This window comes from Crassostrea angulata, chromosome 2 (assembly GCF_025612915.1).
Source record: "Crassostrea angulata isolate pt1a10 chromosome 2, ASM2561291v2, whole genome shotgun sequence".
NCBI classification, from domain to species: domain Eukaryota; kingdom Metazoa; phylum Mollusca; class Bivalvia; order Ostreida; family Ostreidae; genus Magallana; species Magallana angulata.
Genome location: NC_069112.1, coordinates 1,410,461 through 1,437,864, shown reverse-complemented (window position 1 = coordinate 1,437,864; position 27,404 = coordinate 1,410,461). Strand labels below are relative to the sequence as shown.

The 27,404-nt window shown below is 35.1% G+C and overlaps 1 protein-coding gene and 1 pseudogene across 2 annotated transcripts in view; both read left to right on the top strand.

The window, feature by feature from the left end:
- LOC128171382 (uncharacterized) overlaps nt 1-27,404 on the top strand; it is a 194,975-nt gene that overhangs the window by 8,355 nt on the left and 159,216 nt on the right. For both annotated transcript variants that reach the window (XM_052837173.1, XM_052837172.1), the window contains exon 2: nt 190-271. The gene's annotated coding sequence lies outside the window, so the exon portion shown is untranslated. The remainder of the gene's footprint in view (nt 1-189; nt 272-27,404) is intronic.
- Nucleotides 15,403-17,924, top strand: LOC128171445 (uncharacterized; annotated as a pseudogene).

Below are 27,404 nucleotides of genomic sequence, written 5' to 3'. Positions count from 1 at the left end.
TACAAATATAGTATATACATCTGATTGAGCGCATCAGTTTACTGTGATTTGTACAGATAACTTTGTCTAACTGAATAATTGAGCATGCATTTCATAATGCAATGTGGACAAAAGGACCACTGCAAAAACCAAAAAGTTTTTTGTTTATCTAAGTAATTGTTATAAGATAAAAACTGTCCATTCTTTCAGATATTGTACAACCCGGGGCCCATCAGCCTAACCCTAACCTTGACCCTGATAGTTCAATGGACAGTTCGCAATTGCAGTGAAGGTAAATAATCAGCGTCCATAGCTTCAGAGAAATATAGCGAGGATTACACAGTCAATTAAAATATAAGCAACTAAATATAAACTAGCCAGTGCGTCCATTTAATAAGAACCCAGTATATAAGATACACATGTAATTTTTATACGGATGTTCAATCAAACCTCACATTACAAAATGAAATCATATTTTCACGAATCTGCTGTGTGCGTTTACCCCTCCTGTTTAAAAAGCGGGGGTGGGGGTGGGGGGTGTTAAGTAAATGTAGAATACGATGTATATTGGTAAAATACATAGTAAGGGTGTCAATATATGCCGGTAATGTGGCATTATCTTGTGTAACTGTTTAAATTAAAGACATACACGTATCGAAAGTGTGATAATGTATGCCGGTAATGTGGTATTATCTTATGGAAATGTTTCACTTATTATAGGTTAATAACAGAAATGAAGAATCAGTTACAAATATTCCGGAAATATTGTTCTTTTGTTTTTTTTTATAAAGACGAAATGTGATAATAAACTATTAGCAGAATTGTTCTTAGAACAGTTATGAGGTCTCTTTATTACCAATTACTGTTTTTGCTTTGTTCAAAAATTTCAGGAAATCCGTTTTTTTCTGTAATGATCGCTTACTTTATATAGCCCCTAATAAATAACAAAAGAAAGCATTTCATTGTCTTTTTTTAACATCGTCTGGTCCTAAATGAGTCGGTAGCGGCTAATTAAAGTGTTTACGGCGACCTGGACTTCCATTTAAACAATTGATACACATGCTCCTGTTGTTCTGTGTTGCATGTGATCAGAAATTGATTAATGGCCGTGAATTTGTGGACTGAAAACCGAAAAGTTCTAAATCAGTGAAAGCCTGTCAAGTATTTCTGCAAAGTCTCAAAGAATAAACAGAGATAAAAAAAAAGTTAAAAATTTAGAGAAACTTTACAGAAATTTACAGAAACTTCTGAGTACAAATATCAAGGCGTCGATTTTCTATAAGTATAGGGACGATAGTTTAATTCTGCGGCTTGTTAATTCTCTTAAGGTAGTCCTATAGTTGGCACTAATTGAGCTCAATCATGGATAACCCAGTTTTAGATTAAGATATACATTCTAACAATACATATAAATAAGAAAAAGTATATGTTTACTTGCTAGTTGTTCAGGCACGTAGCATCGGGGGGGGGGGGGGGCTGCCCCCCCTTTTTTTGTGCAGCAAAGCTTTTTCTTAAATTTAAAAAAATTGAATAAGGTTGGAGTTGCCCCCTACCCCTCCCCCCTCCCCACTTTTATGGGATCATGTAAAAATGTGAATTGAAAGTAAGGAAATAAAGTAATGAAACTGAAGTTAAAGGTATACTACCACTACACTTAAAGTTTACTACTTCGTTAAAAGTATACCCCACCCCCCTCCACACACCCCATCCCCCAACAACCCCCCCACAACTCCCCCCCCCCCACGGTTTAGGATTTTCAGGATTTTGGAAAGAAGCCTTTTTACTTTTTCCTTTTTTTATTTCTTTTTTGCTTTTCAAGAATTTTTGGTTGAGGCTGCCCCCCCCCCCCACTTTCAAAAACGATGCTACGTGCCTGTTTTTGGCTACAACCTCCCAGAAATGGGTGTATATATATATATATATATATATATATATATATATATATATATATATATATATATATATATATATATATATATATATATATATTCTCTCTGAACTATTTTGAAAATGATGAAATTTGCAAAATCTCTAGATTTTTTTCTAAAATGAATCCTTAATTGTTGGTAAATGAAAAAAAATGCTTGTATAAAATCGAGTATTAACATTTGTTTAAACCGTATCACATCACTATTGTTGTGCAAATTGTAAGTTTTTCTTTTTGTAATAATTATCTGTGTTGTTTGTGCCTATTTGAAGAGGTTGATAATCTGAGTTATCTCCCTTCTAACACAGTTTGAAGTATATATAAAGACCTTTTCGTGAATAATTTACAAGAATATACAAGAAATGATGATCAGATACACCAAGGAACTCTAGGATATATTACTTAGCATTGTTTCTGAAAGCGGAGGGGGCATGTGCAGATCCAAAAAAAATCCCCGGGAGGGGGGGGGGGGGTCCGACGTATATTTGAGTTTGCCGGGGGGGGGAGTTGATACATATTTCTGGCAATTTCTTTAGGTAATTTAAAGAAATTTGAATTTTGCAAGGGTTGGAGGGGGTCCGTACCCCTGACCCCCTCTAGATTAGCGCATGGGGGGGGGCATACTTAACCATAATTTTAGAAAAATCAACTATCATATCTTTGTTTCCATGGTGGCTTACTATAGGAAGGGAAGGATGTGTCTTAGTAGGCGCTGGCAGGATAAAGGTCCTCCAAAGCTCAAAGTCAGAAATTGACCTGGATCTTTAAATGATGGCGTGGTTGAAGTACATCGATCATAATTTCAAAAATATCCATAAATATATGCACTTTATTCTACATAAGATGCAATGCACCAATATTTTATTCACTGAGAACAAATCAAGAAATAACTTATTGTCAGGGACAGCTACACTTACATGCAGCAGGGTACAACTGTTTGGACACTTAATTTCCATTTTACTCTTAAAAGAATTCCTCATGTAATACATTTCATGCACGGGTCTACAGGTGGAGTGGTTGCGTATCTTTCCCCTGAAAAAAAACTTATTAAATAAGTAAAGCAAAGCTACCTCGCCCCTCGTGCTTAAATTCAAATGCTGGTCCGGTCTCTGCCACATGCGCAGCACTGCTCACCGTGGTGGGTTTCTTTGCAAGTTTTTGAGTAAGCCCCGTTATGTTTTTATGATTAAACAACTCTGTTTTTCTATCGCTTTGTTTAGTAAGGAAGTAAAATAATGAAACTGTCTCCTCGTTCGATAGTCCTATATCACTGCATTTCATTTTATCTGCCATTTTACCTTATATAAAACACATACAACTAACGAGCAAGCCTAGAGCGCCTAGAGCCTAGAGCGCCACGCCATCGCATGGTTCTACTATTTATATTACCTGATCACGTGACCTATTCGAGTTCATATATGTATAAAAACTCATCACGCTCATGATCTCAGATACAGTTGAACGAATGGCAGAGCTTTATCGCCGTGTTTTAATGATAAAACATGCGTGGTGAAAGGTTGTGAATAATGCGTGGTGGGTGGATATGTGTAGAGGGACTGATTATCATGACAACACATTTAACTTAGAGAGAGAGAGAGAGAGAGAGAGAGAGAGAGAGAGAGAGAGAGATTAACAAGTTAGTTATGAAAATGCCTAGCTGAAGAGATTGATAATTTGAGTACTCCCCTTCAGCATCCGGTGTTCACTTCCATGAGAAAACATTCAGTTTGAACTGACAAGCCATCGAGTAAACCGGCGTTCAAGTACAAGTACAAACATTCGTTTTACTTTTAAAACTGCTTTCAAATGTATTGTTTAGTTAACTGAAGTAATTATAATAAAATAGTTTTACTTCGTTTCATGCTAAAAAAAAATAAAAGAAAGAAAAATACAGAGAAAATTAAACCCGCTTATGCGGGTTATGTTATTTTTCTGGAATGCTAGATACGTTCATACCCACATGAAACACAAAAGAAAGCCTTTTTTGTTTTGTTTCCGAGAATCGGATATTATGTTTCAAAAATACAGTGTAAGGGGTTTATATGTAAACCATTATGAAAATGCACAACTTTTCAAAACTTTCCTGAATTTGATCGCATCTATACTAGTGCCGAATGATGTGGCGCACCCATAACAGAGGTAACATCAATTAAATTCCCTGGGACGACTATATTGCTTGTACAATTGTATTACACATGTTCCATCTATTCAGCAAATAAACTATTCCAATTTAACTTTTTGTCATATCCTATCATTTAGACCTTTCTTTAAGAAGGGAATCGATAGAAATCAAAATCGATAAATAGTTCAGAATGTACACATCAAAAACATAAAAAAAATACCCCCCCAAAAAATTCCTTTTTATAATTATAGCTTGTCGTAATTAGTCTGAATTATTTTTTCTTTCTTAGTGTTTCTTTCTATTTAGCACAGACGCACGTTCTCATGGCTGTAGACTTGTTTTTTTAAGGCTAGAAATTATACAAATCTTCCTTACCTAAACCAAAAACGCTTAATAAATACAGTGTACTCTGATATTAAAATAGATATGAAATAGATATTGACGAAATAACTGTTTTTTAAATTTAGGCATGGAGAACGTTCAAAAGGTATTGTTTATTGACAAATAATGATTTTTGTACGCAATGATGTTCATCAATTGAACCCCCCTTTTCCAAATTGCTGGATCTGCCTCTGTACCCCCCCCCCCCCACCCATTCCTCCGGGAGGAGGGTTGGGACAAACAAAATAACACACCTTGGGTTAAAAGTTGAAAATTATAATATCTTGGTGATTGCTGCTTATATATGTTTAATGTATATTAATAGCTTTGTTATAATTTATATGTTTAATGTATGCTGTTTCTTAAATTGATTGTGTCTATAATGCGAATAACATTCCTAGCTGTAATTCATAAAAAAAAAACCCATTATGTCATTCTATTTTTACCGTATATATTTTGCTTTCATTGATTATTTTATTTTGTGCAAAAGTGCGTGTACCGAATGTCTTTGACATGTTGTTATGTGCTTGTGTTCAGTTCAACAAGTGCGATGTTTTAGCTGCTGAAATAAACACGATTTCCGGTGTCAGTCAGAATCAGACATTCTGTTACAAAACAAACACACTTCATCGTGACGGGACAGGAATGCTACAGATAGCAGGATTGCCGTCCGAAAGATAATTCAAAAATTTTATTTCACAAACGCATAATGAAATTTAACATGAACTAATAAAACAAAGCACATACAGTGAAACTGACCAGTAAATTCACTTGAATTGTTCTAGCAAACATTTCTGCAAAATATGTAGAACTACAGGATTGCTTTAGAAGTCATCCGTGGTCTCAAATCAATTTTTACCCCCCCCCCCCAATCCCTCCACCCACCCCCTTACTTTAAAAATGTTTACTTCGAGTACATGTACGTTAAGTAGTATAAAGATGAAATAAAGTATTAATGAAAACTAAGTTGACCGATTAATACATTTAAAACTAAATATTCGAACAGCTTTTTTCTATTTTTGAAAACCGGTAAATTCATTATCTGGGACCGAAACCATTTGGGGTCGAAATTGCTAGGTGGCGAAACGTCTAAGCATCGCTGTGACGTATGTCGAACAGACGATAGACCGATTTGGGAAGAGGAAAGGAAAGTTTATTTCTATCCGTTTAGATAATTGTTCCCCGTAAAAAAAAAGGTTTGTCATATCATATATTCTACAATGTAGTCTACTTCTTCCATATATCATGCCCGTGACAATTTAGGTGAGATAAAACTCGTACCCAAATATTTGAGTACGACTTCACTAGTCAACTCGTACCCACGGGGAAAAATATATTTATACTAAGAAAATGAAATACAATAGTTTTCATTCATATGTTACGTTTTTTATTTATATTTTATTTAACTTAAAATTAACTTTGCCTGTTGCCTAATCCATTTGATTGCTCAAAAAATATGTTTAAATTATAAAACAATATCTATATAATATAGTGATTTACTTACCGTTTTCTTGCAGGAAACATACCTCTCTTGAACCATGTTGATCTTCCAAAAGTGATGAAAATATGTGTTTCTTCTTAATTATGAGCAGCATGTTTATTTTGTGCTGACAAACTCATTGGTTGATCGGTTGAACGGAATCACATAAAAAAATTCATTTTATTTTTAATTGATGATAGTTAACCTGCTCATAAGGTAGTATAAGATAGTTAACCTGCTCATAACCTGCTCTTTGATCCGTCCGCATTCAAGAACAGAACTATAGTATAGGCCTACTAGATTTTTATAACAAATTCTTTTAAATTTGTTATACAATTCGCATATTAATGTTATCGATAATATACAAAACATAACAATATACGAATAAAAGCCATTCATTTTATTTTCTTATAATAAATATTGATCTGCCCGCAGTGAACCACATAGTTTTGGGTACGACCTGACCATTTGAGTACGAGTTGGTTTGGGTGCGAGTCGGGTTGGGTACGACTTGACTGTAATTCTTAAAATCAACTAGGCCTATGTAAAATGGCTGACCCAAAAAACAAACTTTCAAAATCATGTCATTCGTGTATATGTAAAGTGTTGAAGAAAAAACTGTTGTAACTTAGTTTAGGTAAGGGAGGAGGGGGTAAGTTGTTTCAATCCAACAGCTCAATGTACCAGTCGTTTGTTCAGACACAGAACCAACCCCCCCCCCCTTTTAAAAAAATGTTTAGAGTATATTATAGCATTGAATCATGATTTTTTGAAGTATACACTCTCATAACTGCAGCGGTGTGTGCATACAAATTGAGTAACGCGCGTTATGAAAATTTTTATGCACACACCGCTGCAGTTATGAGAGTGTATACTTCAAAAAATCATGATTTAATGCTTATATTTACATTTTTTTTAACTTCTTGCCTTGTCTGCAAATGTGATTCATACCTTAAAATTCTTATCTTATCCTAAGGGTAAGTTAATATTAATGGAAGAGCCACAGTAACAGCCACAAGCGTGAACTTTGATTTTCGCTTGTGACGTTGCAGTTTACAGCGTTCAACGTTTGTGACGTCATAATAAAACTCGTCGATTTGACCTTTGACTACTTGTTGCATTTAGAGGCATTTGAAGATCACAGAATTTAATGGAAAAACACAGTAGAATGTAAATATATACGTTTAAAAAGTAATATACAGATGAAATTAATTAATAATGAAAACTAAGTTGACCGATTAATACATTAAAAACTAAATATTAGGTTTTATGGGGGGGGGGGGGGGTGGCATTTGTCTAAAAAGTAAGTAACATTTAGTTTTTCTGTTGAAAGGCCAAAAGTTTATGAGAATACATTTATCAATGTCTTAATCGCTTACCAGAATTTGAAAAAAAAATATAGAAAAAAGTTATTGCCACTTTAACATTTGTTACATGTAAGAATATCTATACTACATTTTGTCTAACTAAAAAATGCCTGCACCAGAGTAACTGCTTACAGCAGTCTTCACGACAAATTTTTTTCAGCACATGCCCTTCGGGCATGTAGACCCATCATTTTAACATGCCCAACTCAAAATTCTTATATTTACCAGTACATGTATGGTGCAACCAAAATAAATAAATAAATAAATAAAGGTTTTATATCAATTTATTTGTATTAGGAACAATGATTCAAATTCTTTCCAGCCCCCTCTCAATTTCAAGCTCTGTCATCTCCATGGGCGAGTTCATTATCCGGGTTAAACCACGGTAGTAAGGAAAATTAACTGTGTTCGAATGCATATTGGTCTATGTCTGGATAAAAAAATGAGTAGATGTTAATTGCTACTTATAATTTTACTATTCATGAAAAAGGACGGACAATACCTTGTAAACACATTAAATCAGGCCAAAAAAAAATATGTGTGTCTCCGGTAACATGTCCCCCAAAATTAGGGTAGGTAGGTAGGCAATTACTTTTTTTTTTTTACTTGACTTTTTATTTTAACTTCATATTATATTTAACTGATTTTTTAGGTAAACTGTATGTGGAAACTCAGGCCTCTCACACCCATTTTTGGTACTGGGGCCAGGGCCAATGGATTGGGAAAAATGCGATGTTTTGATAAAAATTGGGAATTTTTTTTTCTTACTTTATACGTACAGTCCCCTGAACAGAAAACTAGGGTACTGATAGGATTTTTTGAAAATTAATAATTTTTTTAAAATTATTTTTAAAACTGGGAACATGTGCGTATAACAATAAGAAGGAAAAAAGTTTATTCATAGAGTGTGAAACAAATTTCTTAATGAAGATGTAAAATTTCCCAAAAGGTTTTTGTGTAATTACTATATGTGTCAAATGACAAAGAAACAGTTTATCAGATCTTTAAAAAAGTGATCTTATTTGTTTTAATATAAAATTTTAATTTATTTTTGTATTATACCTCTCCTCCCTCAAGAGACATATGAAGAAACATGATAGTGAGCCCCGACATGTGTGCCCTGTGTGTAACAAACCATTTTATAATAAATGGGAAATGACGTCGGTCCTTTGGCTTTGCTTGCTTCAAAATTATGAATTTCTCTGTATAAATTCCCCGCTATTTATTGCATTAATATCGAGTGAATGCAGACATTTTTTTAACTTAAACCCCATGACAACATGTGATGGATTGGGGTTGCGATACCGCCATGTTGTCGAGTATCTGCACATGTGAAATCTTTCAAAAACTTGAAAAGACGTTTTTTATTCATTTGTTACAAGCGTCTTTTTAACTGTGCGTGTTTTGAAGACTATAATTTTAGAACAAATTACGGTACATAATCCGGATTTGCAATAAAAAGTGCTAGGGTCGGTGCGTAAAATTAGGGTCGGTCGGGTTACCGCAAACCCACCTATTTTTTTTTTTTGGCCTCATATGTGTGCGCGCTAAAATTTAAACTACCTGACCAAAGACAGACCAGAGACTCTCTGAACGGAGAGTCTCTGGCCCCGCCGTCACCAACTTTCCTCAAGTCAATACTCAGCCTCAAATCTGAGGTTTGACCTCAAATTTATGCACTTTTCTTTAAAGGATTTGAGTTGAGGAATGAGCTGAGGGATTTGAAAATTCTGGTGACGGTGGAGCCTGGTCTGTCTTTGGTCAGGTAGTTTAAAAATGGCGGCAGAAAGCGAAACCTCCAAAAATTGCTTTTTTTAATTAGCACAGCATGCAATGTGTTAAATTTTAGCGCGCACACATAATACCTTGTTGTTGGTTGGACCACCGTTTCATTTTAGTCCGACTAAAGTGAGTTCGATCTCATTTTAGTCAAACTACGGCGACCGTGGTTTGTAATCGAACTTGCTCCATATTGCTTTATTCACTTTCTGTAATTTAGCAAACGTATATATACAATAGGTTTAACTAAACACTTCAATGATTACGATTGACGTTTATTTGACAAGTTGTACCGAGAATGTAGACTGCACAAAGCAAGTTACGCCAATACCTTGGGTACGATGGAAGAAATGGCAAGTAAACACATAGTACATTGACAGAAAATTTACACATGCCCTCCAGGCATGTAATTTGGCAATTTTTACATGCCCGCCTGCAAATTTACTAGGCCCCGGGCATCGGACTCCCGGGTTATTTCGAAGACTCCACTTTTGGTATTTTAACAAGTGTAATATGATGTCCATAAACTATAATTGAATTTTACCTGATAAGTAATTATTGTAGAATTAATTAAAACCTACTTTCATTTTCAATATTTTAAAACCAGCCTAAAATAGCAAAAATGAGAGTATGGTGGTGGACATGCTTTGGGGATCCAAGTCAGTGGGAGTTTGTATCAAAATATACACTTGCAATGATATCGAATGATTAAATGTAAAGAGTGAATATATTTACTGGGAATTTACTTAGAGTATACATAGAAGGTGATACTTGCTATTTATAGTTGCAAATATGTTTCCTTCTATGAACCTTTGAATAGCGAAAACGTTCAATAATGTGTGAACTTTTTCATGACATCACAATGATAAAGGCACATGCTTATCGTTTCACAGTTGCATTACTAGCATACACTAGCGTCTTTTAATTTCATACATTTTAATACAGGAAAGATTGGTAGCAAACCTTTTACATTAATTTGTAAACAATGAACATATTGTGTTCTACGTCTATATGAATAAATCATGTGTACATAAAATAGGGAGGTTGAAAGGGGACTGGGCGATGAATGTTCATAAAAAATTGTTTTGTTTTTCCTAGACCGTTTTCCTATGCTACATGTTCAAATAATACACATCAATAGTGATCATTAATAGAATGGTGAATATGGTAGGATGTTTTAATAAACTAAATTAATTAATTTAATACATTAATGTATTTGAATATATAATACTGAGAAGGAGGGGGCGGGGTCCTTGAAACAAATAATCGACATCATTCTATTTTGATAAGAGAAAATTTGTAGGATTACAAAATTAAATGAATTGACCTACTACGTGCTTTAATAAAAAATCATATATTTATGCATACATATAATATTCTTTAGATTGACTTGTGAACCTAAATATTATTTTTGTTCAGTCGATAACTTGAGTAACAGAAAGGCATAAACCAGCGTTTTATTCAGAGCACTGTATACGTTGTATGCATGTATGTAAACCAAACCAGAATAGATCGTGGGACGTCAAAATAATTAATTTTCTTGGTTTTCAATACAAAAGAGTTCTACATCATGTCAGCCTCCGGTAAATACAATTTCTCTAACTTCAAACGTGCATTATTGCTTGATTATGTAGTTTATTTTCAAAACTGCATGACCACGTGTGATAATTTAAAACACTTTATTAATATAAATAAATGTGTTTTTGACTTTTCTTCCGCTTTAAGTATTGTACCTTGATATTTCAAATACTCGGATATCTCAAAGTTTTTAAACAGTCCCATCTAGTTCGAGATAACGAAGTTTGACTGTAGTGTATTTTATACGAACTCTTTTAAAAACGGGCTAAAATACAGACGTTATCAGTTTCAGAGAGCAGTGATATGAAATCGGAAAACCACAGTGTGGTGATCCGGAAATTCAGATCAAACTCTGTAAAATTTACAGTATAATTGATGGGTATTTAATATGTATAATTCATCCATTTTAGTTTAGATTTTTCATCCCTGCTCCTGTAAATATCCAGTCATGCAGTTGGGTTTTTATTTCAATTTAAAAGAAAAGGTTAAGAAAACAATTAAGAAAAGATCAGACAAAATATATACAAAAATGAACAAAAAAATAATTTTTGAAATATAAGCATTGTATCATATTAATGTATATATAATTAAATCTCGCACTTGCGCGGGATATCATCAAGTACAAGAATGTAACACAAGAAATACAAAAATGAACCAAAAAATAATTTTTTTTAATATTCAGCTTTGTATCATATAAATGATTATACATGTGTATTGTTAAATCTAGCGCTTGTGTGGGAGATCATCGAATACTAGAATGTAACAGTTAATAATCCAAGGTCTCTTTACAGGTTCCTTATGTCTGACTGTGTCTGATAGGTTATACCAGTCTGTAGAATGTAACAGTTGATGGTCTCTTTACAGGTTCCCTGTGCCTGACTGTTGACTGATAGGTTATACCAGTCTGTAGAATGTAACAGTTGATGGTCTCTTTACAGGTTCCCAGGCTGTGTTTGACTGTGCTGTGTACTGCGAGATCAAAGAGAGAATATATGTGGTATAGTATTCATGTAATATCACCATGTTCATGTAGCTATACTCTGTATTTTTAGGTCACCTGGGTCACTCAGGAGACCCGTTGCTATCTCACGTTTGTCGTCTTGTGTCATTCATAGACATTTTAGTATACATCTTTTAAATGGGTATGAGGTCAGTAGTCATTGTGTTAGTACTGGGATAAGAACTGTTGCCCGAGAGCATAGGCCGAGGTCAACATCAATTTCTTACCCAGGAACTGACAATATAACTATTGTCCACATTCCCATTTGATGATTGATGTATTAGATGAGGAGAAACATATCCTTGTGGTAATTTTAGGGCTGGGGTATTGTCCAATTATCTGCCTGTGGGACAGTAAAAAATCAACCAGGGTTAAGGGAATAGCAAAGCATGAGACATAAGCCGGTAATTAACATGTATACATTGGTGGGTTCCCATTTTGCACACATTTGAGGATTTAGGTGTGAATTGTATTTTGATAGCAATTATAGTCTGTTCTTTACATGGGGTTAAGACACAACTGCATTTTATCCATGTTTTATAACCACATTATAAAAAGTTACATTCTGTATTTCATAGGTGAATTGTAAATAAGAACATACTGAAGATATGTGTCACATTTGAAAAACAGTGTTTCAATAAAATCAGACAGAAGGCAAATCCTGTGTCGGCCCTCATTTCTATAACTAAGTTATGGTGATGTGTGTGTGGAGAGAGAGAGAGAGAGAGAGAGAGAGAGAGAGAGAGAGAGAGAGAGAGAGAGAATAAACATAGATTGAATGTACATGTTTGAGAGTAAGCAGTAATTAATATAGTAAATGTAGATTTTTACGAGTTTGAGAAAAGGTTATTAAAGCAACTAAGAAAAAAATCAGACACTATGTTTACATAAATAAACCAAAATATGGATCAACATATAATTATACCCCCGCTTCAAAGGAGAGGGGGTATACTGTTTTACCCTTGTGTGTCTGTCTGTCTGTCTGTCCGTCCGTAACAAAAATTTCTGTCACATTTATCTCAGCAACAATTTATCGCAGATGCTTGAAATTTTTACACAGTGTTTGTTAAGGCATGCCATATCACGGGATATATTTCTGTACCAATCGGATGCCAGCTTTCTGTTTAATGTCGACTTTGCTTATTTTGCATATTTACATCAGAGCGGGGGTATCACTAGTGAGCATTGGCTCACAGATATCTTGTGAAGCATTGTATCATATAAATGTATGTTATATTAAATCCCGCAATTGCGCGGGATATCATCAAGTACTAGAATGTAACAGTTGATGGTCTATTTACAGGTTCCCAGTTTGTTTCTGGCTGTGCTGTTGACTGAAAGATCAGAGGGAGAATATATGTGGTATAGTATTCATGTAATATCACCATGCTCATGTAGCTACGTATACTCTGTATTTTTAGGTCACCTGAGTCACTCAGGAGACCCATTGCTATCTCACGTTTGTCGTCGTGTGTCATTCATAGACATTTTACATGTAGTATACATCTTTTAAATGGGTATGAGGGCAGTGGTCATTGTGTTTGTACTGGGATAAGAACTGTTACTCGAGAGCATAGGCCGAGGTCAACATCAACTTCTTACCCAGGAACTGACAATATAACTATTGTCCACATTCCCATTTGATGATTGATGTGTTAGACGAGGAGAAACATACCTTTGTGGTAATATCAGGGCTAATTTATCTAGGGGGGGGGGGGCAGTCAAAAATCAACCAGGGTTAAGGGAATAGCAAAGCATGGGACGTAAACCAGTAATTAACATGTATACACTGGTGGGTTCCCATTTTGCACACATTTGAGGATTAGGTATGCATTGAATATTGAAAGCAGGTAAAGAAAGTAATAATGAGAGAGAGAGAGAGATTACATGTCTGAGAGAATAAGTAAGATGCACATGTTTATATGTATAAGAGCAAGTTTCAGAGAGAGAGAGAGAGAGAGAGAGAGAGAGAGAGAGAGAGAGAGAGAGAGAGAGACTACATGTCTGAGAGAATAAGATTCACATGTTTACATGTATAAGAGTAAGTATCTGAGAGAGAGAGAGAGACTGCATGTCTGAGAGAATAAGATGCACATGTTTAAATGTATAAGAGTAAGTCAAAAGAGAGAGAGAGAGAGAGAGAGAGAGAGAGAGAGAGAGAGGGAGAGAGAGAGACTACATGTCTGAGAGAATAAGATGCACATGTTTACACGTATAAGAGTAAGTCACGAGAGAGAGAGAGAGAAAGAGAAGAGAGAGAGAGACTACATGTCTGAGAGAATAAGTAAGATGCAAATGTTTACATGTATAAGAGTAAGTATCTGAGAGAGAGAGAGAGAAAGGGAGAGAGAGAAAGAATGCATGTCTGAGAGAATACCGTAAGTAAGATGCACATGTTTACATGTATAAGAGTAAGTATCTGAGAGAGAAAGAGAGAGTGAGAGAGGGAGAGAGAGAGACTACATGTCTGAGAGAATAAGATGCATATGTTTATATGTATAAGAGTAAGTCACGAGAGAGAGGAGAGAGAGAGAGAGAGAGAAAAGAGAGACTACATGTCTGAGAGAATAAGAAAGATGCACATGTTTACATGTATAAGAGTAAGTATCTGAGAGATAGAGAGAGAGAGAGAGAAAGAGAGAGAGAGAAAAAAACAACATGTCTGAGAGAATAAGTAAGATGCACATGTTTACATGTATAAGAGTAAGTATCTGAGAGAGAGAGAGAGAGACAGATAGAGAGAGAGACTACATGTCTGAGAGAATAAGTAAGATGCACATGTTTACATGTCTGAGAGTAAGTATCTGAGAGAGAGAGAGAGAGAGAGAGAGAGAGAGACTACATGTCTGAGAGAATAAGTAAGATGCACATGTTTACATAAAAGATAGAAAGTGTTTACATGTTTATTTATGAAATAATGAGGGACAGAGGAAAGAATGAGAGATAAGAAGCACTTACTTAGCTGTACAATTTTGAGATAGTAAATGAAGGAGTAATAATGTGTGAGAGAGAGAGAGAGAGAGATTACATGTCTAAGAGAAATAGAAAGACGCATATGTTTAACAGAGAGTAACTGAGAGAGAAAAAGAGAGAGAGAGAAATTACAATAGTAATGAGGTAAGATTACATCTTTGAGAGTAAGATATATTTAGTACATGTACATGTTTAATGGAGTTTGTCTGAGAGAGAGAAATAGATAGAAAGAGAGAAAGCAAAATACATGTTTAAAAGAGAAATCCGAGGAAATGGAGATAAAGCATGTGTTTGAAAAAAAAATCAGAGAGAGAGAGGAGGAATAAGATCTAGAGAGAGAGAGAGAGCAAGAGTGCATTTTTAGTGTTGAAATTGTGAGAAACAGAGATTGAGAGAAAGAAATAGAAAGAGCAGGAATACATGTTAGGTAAATTGAGACAGTAAATACCCGGTAATTGAATTAAACTAAATAGAGATGTGTACTCTACATCTTATTTTTTTTCTCTCTGACTTTCTTTGATAGATAATAATATAGTGCACTTTCTCAATTATGTACACATCCAAGAGAGAGAAACAGAGAGAAAGAAATGTATGGATAGAGAGAGAGAGAGCACCTCTTTCTCACTCAGCAATCTTATGTTGTATTTTTCTACTGGTTGAGTGTCTCTATAATCAGAACCAGAATAATAGACCGTCAATTATCCAAGTAGAGAAAATATATTATTCCTTAAAAAACCCAAATATATTTCTTTTAAAATTTGAAATGGAATCTATAAAACAATAATAATTCTAAAACTCTTTATTTTCATTGAACAGGTTGTGACCCAGACCGCCCACATCATGGACACAGAAAGCTCCCTATACCGAGTACATCTGTGTTCTAAGTGTCCGGGGGACACAGCGTACTATTGTGTATCGTGTCCATGTGATCTGTGTCCCCAGTGTAAAGAGAACCATGTAAAAGATCTCCAAACAATAGACCATGATGTTGTGTCACACCGTGATAAAATCAACTACATCCCAACACAAGAGATCTGTGTGAGACATCCTAGCCATGTTTATACAAAGTGCTGTGAACCTTGTCAAGTTCCTGTGTGTGATTCTTGTTTCGAGGACCAATTGCACCGATTCAGAAGTTTTCTCTATGGCCAAGGACAGCACGAAATACTGGATATACAAATAGCCTATAAAACAAAGCGACAACAACACAGAGGAACCATTCACACCATCAGAAGTGAGGCTCTCTTTTACAGACCTGTTCTCCTGACAGGAATCAAAGCTGATGTCAAAACCTGTCACACAGAATTCTCCCTCCATCAATCAGAGATGTTAACAAAGGCCCAGAACCTGAAGGATCTCATTAACTATGTGGTATATGATCTTTTGAATAATGTATTATGTTACTTTGATTTCAAACACAGATGTAAAAAACAAAAGATAGAAATGATCAGACATATTGGCAGACTAAGGAGATATGAACACAGATATGTACAGCCAGCATTCACATTCAGTGCGCTACAATTCCTCTCCTTCACAAAGACAGCCCTCCCCCAGATACATCTTACACTCCACACCAGCCAGCTCTCCATGACTGAGTCACTCAACAAGGAGGATGTGATGGAGTCACTGAGTGCAATCCAAATCACAGAGAGAGGAAACCGACGCGTAGGAAACCAGTGTCTGCTGAAACTGACGTCTGGTGCTGAGCTCCATCAATCTCTCACAGTGACAGGTGTTGATCGTTGTTATCACATTTCATGTGTGACATCAGACCGGGTCTGGGTCAGTGATTTAGACAAACTCATGTTAACAGACACAACAGGTGTCCCTCTACATCGTGTGGGGGATTCATGGAGTGGTTTATATAGAGGATTACACACAGTGAACAGTGAGAGTGAACTGATTTATATAGATAGGAATGAAAACATCAACAAACTGTCAAAGGATATGAAAACAACCACCACATTTATAGAGACAACAGACTCTACATGGAGACCATGGTGTGTGTACTGGTCCCCGTCCACTGGGGAGCTACTGGTCGGGATGTGTGACTATGATACAGAGACAGGCAAGGTAACCCGGTACAACCAGAGTGGACAGCTCACACAAACCATACAGTACAACAACACAGGACGAGGACTGTATAATGTACCTTGCTATATAACAGAGAACAACAATGGGAATGTCGTGGTGTCTGACTCATTGAGTGCTGTAGTGGTGACAGAGCGTGGAGGAAGACATCGTTTCTCCTACACAGGACCTCCATCAGGATCAGGACTATGGCCATATGGAATCTGTACTGACGCGCTGTCACACATCCTTGTGTGTGATGTTAGAACCAACACAGTACAGATGTTAAATAAGGACGGTCGGTTCCTGTCACATCTACTGACAAAATCACAAGAGATGGGTAGACCACGGAGCCTGAGTTATGATGTCAACACTCACCGTCTCTGGGTCGGATCATACGACAACAACAAGGTGTGTGTCTACAGGTATATCACCAGACAGGACGCTCTGACAGGTAAGTCTGAGTCATTATCATTCACATTAATTAGATATAGATAACTAAGACACACAGTCCGTGTTAATTATCAGTCAATAAGATACATGTAAGACATGTTTATCTGTGTGATTGTTTGTCAATATAAACAACTCATTGTTACAGGGTTAGCTGTATCTACCAGTCATTGGGATTCAGTGTTTATCTAAAATAAAGAGAAAGTAGATACATTATTTTATTAATTAAATGTACAGTTACATGTCATTGTAATTAGTGAATAGAAATAACAGGTTGCTGTATTTAATTATAAAATATATAGAGTGACTCATGTATTTGTAATCAGTTATTTTGTGACATGTTAATTGACTTAATTCAATTATTTACATAAATATTAAATAAAGTGTCATGGTAATCAGGTTGAAGTTTTAATTTGTAGATGTAGCTCTATCATTACATATACTATATATTACAGCTAATTAATGCCTTGTTGTAGATGAACACAGACCCCGTCGTGATGGAGACACCCGATACACAACACTTCCTCACAACAACTCATCAACTAAATGAAAGTAAAACTCACTGACGCATGTATTTGTAATCTGTTGTTTTGTTACATGTTAATTGACCTAATTTAATTATTTAGACAAATAATAGACCAAGTATCATGGTAATCAGATTAAAGTTTGTTTTAATTTGTAGATGTAGCTCTGTCATTACATATAATGTATGGAATGGATTAATTGATTAATTAACAGCTAATTAATGACTTGTTGTAGATGAACACACACCCCGTCCTGATGGGGACACCATGTCCAGCTCAACACCAGCCGTATAATGGATATAGCTGGGATATTGACAAATTGTAAATGTTTCTGTACAAATCTAGTCTGCTCTCAAAACCACACATGTTGTTTGTCACTTTGTTCAACATCTGCAGCTGAAATTGAGCTGTGTATAATTCACATGGACTGTAATACTGACTCCTGTTTATTTCACACTTTGTGTTCATCCAAACATGGCTGTCTGTTGCTGAGTGAGAAACATCATGTTATACCAGTTTTATTCTCTAAATGTGGAACATTATAAAACAAATATCCACATGAAAATCTATAATATTAAACTGAACAATTAAAAATTGTAAATGTCAGATCTTTATCAATTCCAAAATGTATCTTGTTTTGCTAATTGTGCCATTATTATACCCCATGTAATGGAATTGTTAGAGAATAATGATTTCAACCCATCCGCCATTCAGTTCTGGTTTTTCAGCAAAACTTATATTAAACAGCTGCACAAAATTTTATGAAACTTTGAAGGTATTTAGGACACAATGTGTAGATGTGCTAATTATTTGGGAGTTCCGATTCATTTATCTTTCTGGGAATTTTAGCCCCATTGAACTTAGAATACTGGCCACATGTTGAATTTAGCAATGCTTTTTTTGTAAGCGTGACTCTTCTCAAACAGCTGTATTGAATTTCGTAAAACTTTGTAGGTAGTTAGGGCACAATGTGTTGATTTGCATGTTTCTAGGAAATTTTAATTTCTATGTTTTGTCTTGAAATTTTGAACCTTTAGAATTTAGTTTGTTGTTGTTGTTTCAGACAAGTGATTATATATGTGCATAATTGTATAGTATGTTGATCTGATGATGTTTTGCTAGTAATGCCCAGTATCATTTTTAGCTAAACTGAGCTGAAAGCTCAAGTGAGCTTTTCTGATCACAATTTGTCTGTCGTCTGTTGGTTCGTCTGTCTGTAAACTTTTCACATTTTTAACATCTTCTTCAGAACTACTGGGCCAATTTCAACCAAACTTGACACAAAACAAAATTAGGCAAAGCGGATTTGTAAAATGTAAGAAACATGCCCTTTCCAAGGTGAGATAAATTATTGAACATTTTGGAGAAATTTTCAACTCAAGAACCATTTGGCCAGGAAAGCTGACACTTACGTGAAAGCATCGTCAGGTAGTGTAGATTCAAAGTTGTGAAAATCATGAACCCTGGGGGTAGGGTGGGGCCACAATGGGGGTCAAATTTTTACATAGGAACATACAGAGTAGATCTTTCAAAATCTTCTTCTCCATAATCAGCCAGGAAAGCTGAAACTTGTGTGGAATCATCCTCAGGTAGATTCAAAGTTGACTAAATCATGACCTTGGGGGTAGGGTGAGGCCACAATGGGAGGGAGGGTCAAATTTCTACATAGGAATATATATATATAGAATATATCTTTTAAATCTTCTTCTCAGAAAGTAATCAGCCAGGAAACCTGAAACTTGTGTGGAATCATCCTCAGGTAGTGTAGATTCAAAGCTGTGAAAGTCATAACCCCAGGGGTAGGGTGGGGCCACAATAGGGGTCAACTTTTTACATAGATAATGTAGACTCAAGTTCGTTCGAATCAAAATATAAAGGAGTAGGGCGGGCTACATTGGGGATCCATTTTTACAAAAGAAAACATTTTTAATTTTTCACAAAAGCTGAAATGTTATAATATATATTTTTGCTTATATGGAAGCATTTTGAAATATTGCTGTTTCTTTAAAATTGTTTAGACTTTGGCTCCTGGAAAATGCTTGGCCCTAACAAGAGGTTAAAGTTTGATGTATGTTTATATCCCATACATAAACAATTGTTTAGGATCCTTTTTGGGAGCTATAATGCTCAACATGTGATATGACTATAAAATCATTGTCTTAGAAAAAGGACCAATGATTATAAACATCAGAATATCCAGGGGGGGGATTTAAATGTATACAGGATCTACATATATTATACAATATTGTCCAGATTGTTTGTATTATGACACCATTAACTGATTTTATCATACCTTATATTCTTCAGGTAAGTGATGTGGCCCATGGGCATCTTGGTTTTTTTTTTTGTATTTAATGCATACTCTGCCATTCATGATGTGTGACATTGTGAAGTAATGGGAGAATGTGGGGTATTTGAGCATGCTAACTTTTTTCTTTTTTTTAAGTATTTGGTATTAATCATTTAATACAATTAAAAATTAATTTTTTTTTTTGCAGACAAGCTGCTTTTTAAAAACGCCTTCAGGCCAGTTCAAGGGGACACAGTAGAAATTTAACCTGCCCGGATTACCCATAATTCCAATGGAGGTACGGAAGTCAAATAATTACCCCACATCAATGGACTTTGTGTTCTCCTTTCTGTGTACCTGGACTCAACATAAATGTCGCGTCATTAATGGAATATGTTTCTGTGTACATGGACTCAACATAAATATCGCGTCATAAACTCAACATTAATTTGTTATTCATTCTTTTTTATTTGGTTATATTTAGCTGCTTTTAGCATTAGTTTGCCATTTATTAATTCTGTTTAGTATTAGTTGCTATTTATCATTTGTACTATATGTGTGTTTTACATAATAAGCTCCTGATATTTCTTAAAAATCTTTGGTGTTTTTTGGTGCTGGGACAGAGATATTCCTTAGAAATGTGACGAATGTGTAATGAATTTTTTTCAGTTTTGATTTGCACACAAGAAATTGATTAAACAACACATGCAAAGGGGGATAACTCCAATTTGTATTCTTCTGTTTAGAATAAAAGAAAGTTATCCCCCTTGTACTAATGTTTTCTAGAGATATCTGTATTTTATGTTGCTAATCCCTGACATTTTTGTGTAGGAGAGTTTTTTGAGTATCAGTTAATATATTATTACAAAATGCCATGATAAGTGTAACTTGTGATTAGGGAGGAAGGGGGATCCTATTTGACCTAAATGCTGTTTTTTATAGTTTGAATGGCAACAATGAACATGTTTTAAAGTAGTTGACTTTATTTTGTTTGTCAATATATTGTAAATGTACAGCTAAATTATGTCTTAAATCCTCTAAGACTTGAATACTTACAATGTTATGACAGATTACTTCATGGGATAGTGGTGTAAGGCTTATATGTAGGCCATGTTGTTAATCCTCTGATGCAACTCTTTGTATGGGGTTTATGATGCATTTTGTAAAAATATACCTATATGTACACTTATGGTGGATTTAGCACATTTCTCCATCATAAAAACTGAGTTATATTGATCAGGTAGATAGAAAATTCATGTTCATGTAAATAGTTTTAGAGGAATATTGTGACCAAGTTTAAATGTACTGATTTTTTTTCTTTGTATTTATGCTTACCATCAAATACATACTACTTATATACAAATGATTTTTTGTGAGTTGTAGCAAGCTGAGAACTCAATAAATGTGATATTTCTTTATAGTTTTGTATTTCTTCTTAGTAGGACATTACTGTAATATTTGGTACCAAAAAGTAGAATATGATGCTGTTACTTTATATACAGGAACAAGGCAATTGATTATGGGGGTGAACAAAATCTAACTGACAAACCAATCTCCATTTGTATTCACTATAGTTAGATGTTAATAGAGACTAGTCAACAATGAATTACAAAATGAATTTCCCATCTAAGTTCTTAAAGTTGTGTCAAGAATTTCATTATGACTGATAGGTTAAATTCTGAGTATTATTAGAAACATTTAATAGGGCCCCGCTCTGCGAGCGCCCTATAGCGATCCGTCTGTCTGTCCGAGAGCTCTTGTATAGAGCATATCTTCTCTCCCCTTGGTCCAATGTGGGTCATACTTCACCCACGGAATGCCTTTGAGTAAAGGGTGTGTATTGTCCTTGAACCATGTTTCTAGGTCTATGGTTAAGGTCATAGCAGAATTATATATAAAATTCTTGTCCGGGCATATCTTCTCTCCCTTTGCTCCAATCTGGCTTATACATCACCTACATAGTGCCTTTGATAAAAGAATATGCAGCGACCTTGAATGATGTTTGTAGGTCAAGTGTCAAAGTCATATCAGATCACACAAAACTCCCTTTTTAAGAGCACACACACAGAAGTTCAATGTCAGGTGGAAATTTGTTAAGTTATAGGTCAAGGTCAAAGCAAAATTCTCTGAAATTCTTTCCACCCTATTGCCCATTATTTAAGCGGGGCCCTTTGAGATGGTCACCATCTCAATGTTGTCTAATTTTGATATCGTATCTGTCCTAAGCTCATGATTGGTTGATAGGTGTAACATGAGCGTGCAATAAATTCTGTTATATAAACCTCACTATAAAAAATACAAACCTTAATTGGATTTACTACGCGGGAATAATGTTACCTCGCAGTAATGCTCATTAACACATAAAATGTTACACGGAATGAGGAACTTTTACGTTTATACTGTTACTCCGCAATTGCGCGTATAACGCTACACATAATCACACACTTTAACGCATAATTATACCCTTACACACAATCGCACACTTTAACACATATACCTTTACACACAATCAAACACTTAAACACATATATACCGTTACACAAAATCAAACACTTTAACACATATAGCGTTACACAAAATCAAACACTTTAACACATATACCGTCTACCCCTACTATATATAAATACTTTAATATAGTAGGGGTATAATTTTTCGATAGATGACTTATTAAGCGACTGATTAATAAACATTCAGGTGCCTGTGGTTACACAGAATCACACACTTTGACGCATATACTGTAACACACAAACACACAGTTTGGCGCATATATCGTCGCATGCGGTCTGACTTATACATCACCTACATCGTGCCTTTGATAAAAGAATATGCAGCGACCTTGAATGATGTTTGTAGGTCAAGTGTCAAAGTCATATCAGATCACACAAAACTCCCTTTTTAAGAGCACACACACAGAAGTTCAATGTCAGGTGGAAATTTGTTAAGTTATAGGTCAAGGTCAAAGCAAAATTCTCTGAAATTCTTTCCACCCTATTGCCCATTATTTAAGCGGGGCCCTTTGAGATGGTCACCATCTCAATGTTGTCTAATTTTGATATCGTATCTGTCCTAAGCTCATGATTGGTTGATAGGTGTAACATGAGCGTGCAATAAATTCTGTTATATAAACCTCACTATAAAAAATACAAACCTTAATTGGATTTACTTCGCGGGAATAATGTTACCTCGCAGTAATGCTCATTAACACATAAAATGTTACACGGAATGAGGAACTTTTACGTTTATACTGTTACCCCGCAATTGCGCGTATAACGCTACACATAATCACACACTTTAACGCATAATTATACCCTTACACACAATCGCACACTTTAACACATATACCTTTACACACAATCAAACACTTAAACACATATATACCGTTACACAAAATCAAACACTTTAACACATATAGCGTTACACAAAATCAAACACTTTAACACATATACCGTCTACCCCTACTATATATAAATACTTTAATATAGTAGGGGTATAATTTTTCGATAGATGACTTATTAAGCGACTGATTAATAAACATTCAGGTGCCTGTGGTTACACAGAATCACACACTTTGACGCATATACTGTAACACACAAACACACAGTTTGGCGCATATATCGTCGCATGCGGTCAGACACTTTAACACATACACCGTTACACACAATCACACATTCTAACACATTTATTATTACACACACTCCTGCACTTTAACACATATACCATTACTCAAAATCACGCAATTTAACACATATACCATAACGCACATCACAAAAAAGGTTTGTGAACACCGTCAATTGACTACACCTTAAAATTTACACGTAACTAATTACACTGTTTTGTGTACTTTTGAGGTGGATTTGCGCATATGCGCGGGAATAGTAATTTAGAAAAACAGAATACATAACGAGGTAATACGACAGGTTTGTTTACATTTGTTTGAATTCATATAAACAGGTTTGTGTACTGGGAACAGAAAATATCAGATACATTGGCGTCGGAAGCAAATTGAAAGTGCGGGGGGGGGGGGGGGGGCTAGACTAATCCTCAGAAAAAAGAACTAGTTCCAAAAATCATCAAAATCCTAATGCAGGGGGGGGGGGGTGTTATAAAAATACTTCCAAAAAAAATCTTATCTTCCCAAAATGTTTATTTCCCAAATCATGTAATTCCTAATCCTGAGGGGGATGCCTTAGTCTCCAACTTCTCAATCTTTCAAAGTAATTTTAGGAACAATTATCTTTGCTGCGAGAAAAAGTGGAGGAGGGGGAGGGGCTGAACCCTCTATGATGCTAGGTGCCTAATGGTTAGATCTAACTTTGCAAAAAAAGTTAGGCTAGGCCCCCGCTAGACCCCCCCCCCCCCCCTGGTTCCGACGCCTATGAGATATTGTAGTGTTAAATCTAAAGCAAACTAGCGTGGCGCGGCGCCATGCCCTATTTTATCAGCGCCATACCCTTTTTCCAAACGCCATGCACTTTTAGAAATAAATAAAAGTGATGCCCTATTATTGAAAGTAAATTTAATTCAAAGTTAATGCAAAGTTAACCAACACTCGCTTGTCATGACGCACGAGTGACCAGAGAAATAGGCTATACAGGTAAACTGGAGAGGCCCAAGCTGTACAATAATAGGTTGGTTGCGTATCGGTGTCGAAGACAATCTATGAGAGCTCTTTTGCAATTGACCATTACACCCCTGCAAATGTTATTAATTGTCATTCAAATTAAGACCACGTGGTTTTATTTGACCCTTTCAGTTTCGCAGTCAAAATTGTGCCTCGTGTTTATAGTATATTTCTTAGAATCTAGGTACTTGTCATCAAATATAAAATCTAGACGTTTATTAATTTTAAACTTTATCTTTATTAATTGGTTAAAACAATGGGTTCGAGAAGAAAATGTGACAATAGAAAATATAGGGGTTTTTCTGCTGTTGCAACAATTAACATGCTATGGAGCAACCCTCCCCCCTCTTCTAAGGATTAATTTTCGATCCGCGCCTGACCTAGAAATAGCATCAATAGTGAAACAGACTACCTATTTTATGCAGAACGTTACTTGAAAATGGCTCAATAGACTAAGTGTTTTTACAAAACTGACACCTATTCTTTATCTTAAAAGCAGAGTATTTCACACCAAAAGCATAACACATGGCTATGAATTTATTACGCAACCAAATGTTTACATTTTCAACCACGTGTAGAGTTGTTAAACAGGAACGATAACTCTTTTCTGAATATCACCGTTTAGTTTAAATAACTGCTATATGATGCAATAAGACAAATATCTTAACAGATTTTCATGTTTTAACATAAATCAAAGTAGGATGTGATATAAAAACGACCAGTACTTACGTATTTTGAGAATATTATCCAAAACACTTAAACCTTCGCTCGAGATTTCAGAGGAACTGAACAATTCTCGGGGAGTCTCGTGAACTATCATTCGAACACCTCTGGATTTATTACATACTTAGCAACGATAAGAAAACATTCCGAACACATTCGCAAGAGTGCATTTTTTTTCATACATTGACAACAAGCATGACATAATAGAACGTCAAAACTATCCCGTCTTGTCTCCCTCGACTCAAAACATATACAATTTATAATTTTAAGTATTCGAGTGATAGCTTTACAAGTTTTATCATGTTCAGACAATGAATTTCGTGCCATACACATACGCTTCTTTTCCTTTATGAGTAAATGTCTTATTAAACAAAGGAAACACACCGCTGTGTGACCCACCTGTCTATAGCAAAAAGCCCATAGTTAAGCAATAAACACCAGTTCATTTAAATTTTCGAACTACGTTTGAATCACTCGCGCTTTAGCTTTTCACACGCAAGTCACTCATTAATGACAAATAACAAATTGTATACGTATTTTACTATTATGTCTATCGTGACAATGAGCAAGTTTAACAACAAGTGCGACTGGTCATCACGGAATGCTTACTGGCCATTTGTACTTGATCCACCATCTGATGTTTTAGATGTCCGCGTTTGCCTTGTATGGATTTATATATATTGTTGGATTGTGTTAGCATGAATAGTGTACATGTTTGCCATATTTCATACATATTTGTCTTACAGATAACATGGTTATACCTGTACAGGTACAATGTCTGTACACAAATAAAACGTACGTGTGCTGATGTAGACAGAACACCCTGGAAGTTGGTAAATTATATTAAATTGAACATGAGTTATATTAGATTCTGAAAAATCCATAAGTCTGTCGTTAGTAAATTAAATTAAAGTAAATATATAAAATGGAGGAAGCCTACTCGGTTGTGTTTTTGCAGGAAGGATATACATATTGAATTGATTTGATTTTTTGGTCGATTTAGTTTTTTGGGTTTTTTTGTTTGTTGTTGTTTTTTTTTTTTTTGGGGGGGGGGGTTTATTTGTTTTTGTTTTGTTTTTTTGTTTCTTTTTTGTACCGATTTAGACAGAACCCCCTGGAAGTTAATAAATTATATCATGTTATAAAATTTTTATATTTAAAAATAAAAAAAAAAGTTTCTTCAAAATGTAATGTTAGATTTTTTTAAACCCGGCCATACATGAGGCAATATTAAAACTGGAATTGGAAAGCACTCGCTCTATGTAGACCTTTTCATGACTAATTAATATGCCTTGAGCAAATCTGCTCAGAAGCTCTGTATCATTTTTTCTTCAATTTAATATCAGATGGCGTTTTTCAAGTTGTTTGTCGCACATTGTCTCAGGATGAGAATACTCTGTACGAAAAAGATATGAAATGCGGGTACATGTATTTATTTATTTACATGGTGCACCTCCAACACCTCCAGCAATTTTTAAACAACTCGGATTTTTCTTCACTAATTTCATAAATTTTGGTTAAAGCTGATAAAATTAGCATTAGAACAAACTGAATATAAATCAGCATAAATTTTGTATACCATCTGTACATTAAATGCGTTTGACACTGGACTTCCTTTCTGTGTCAAGGCTAATATGAAATTTAAATGAACTTGTTTGCAGGACTTGAAGCGCTTAAACTGATGTGGTGAGGTGAAAAAATAATGCAGACTATAAGAATTCTACCATCATTACTGCAGGAAGGTGTGGGAATGTTTGTTCGCACATAACATTATATTTACATTCTACTGTGTTTCTTTCCATTAAATGCCTCTAAATGCAACACCTATTCACTGCGTATGAATTTACGAGTAATTTACATAAGTAGTTCTCAAACAGTGATTTTTATGTTATCGGTTAAAATGTTTTTCATGAATGTTGTCAAAACATCATGTTTTTTTTTATAATTATTCAACAAAAAAGTTGACTTTATAGTTGAAAGCAAAATTTCAAGAGTTATTTTTCATGGATTATATTTTCATGCTCGTCGATCTCAACTCAACAGTCTATGTAATAACCAGTTTAAACCGGTTTTATATAACAGCTGTTCTTGCTGTTACTTATTCACTCCCTCCGTGATCTGCACTTTATATCGATTTATT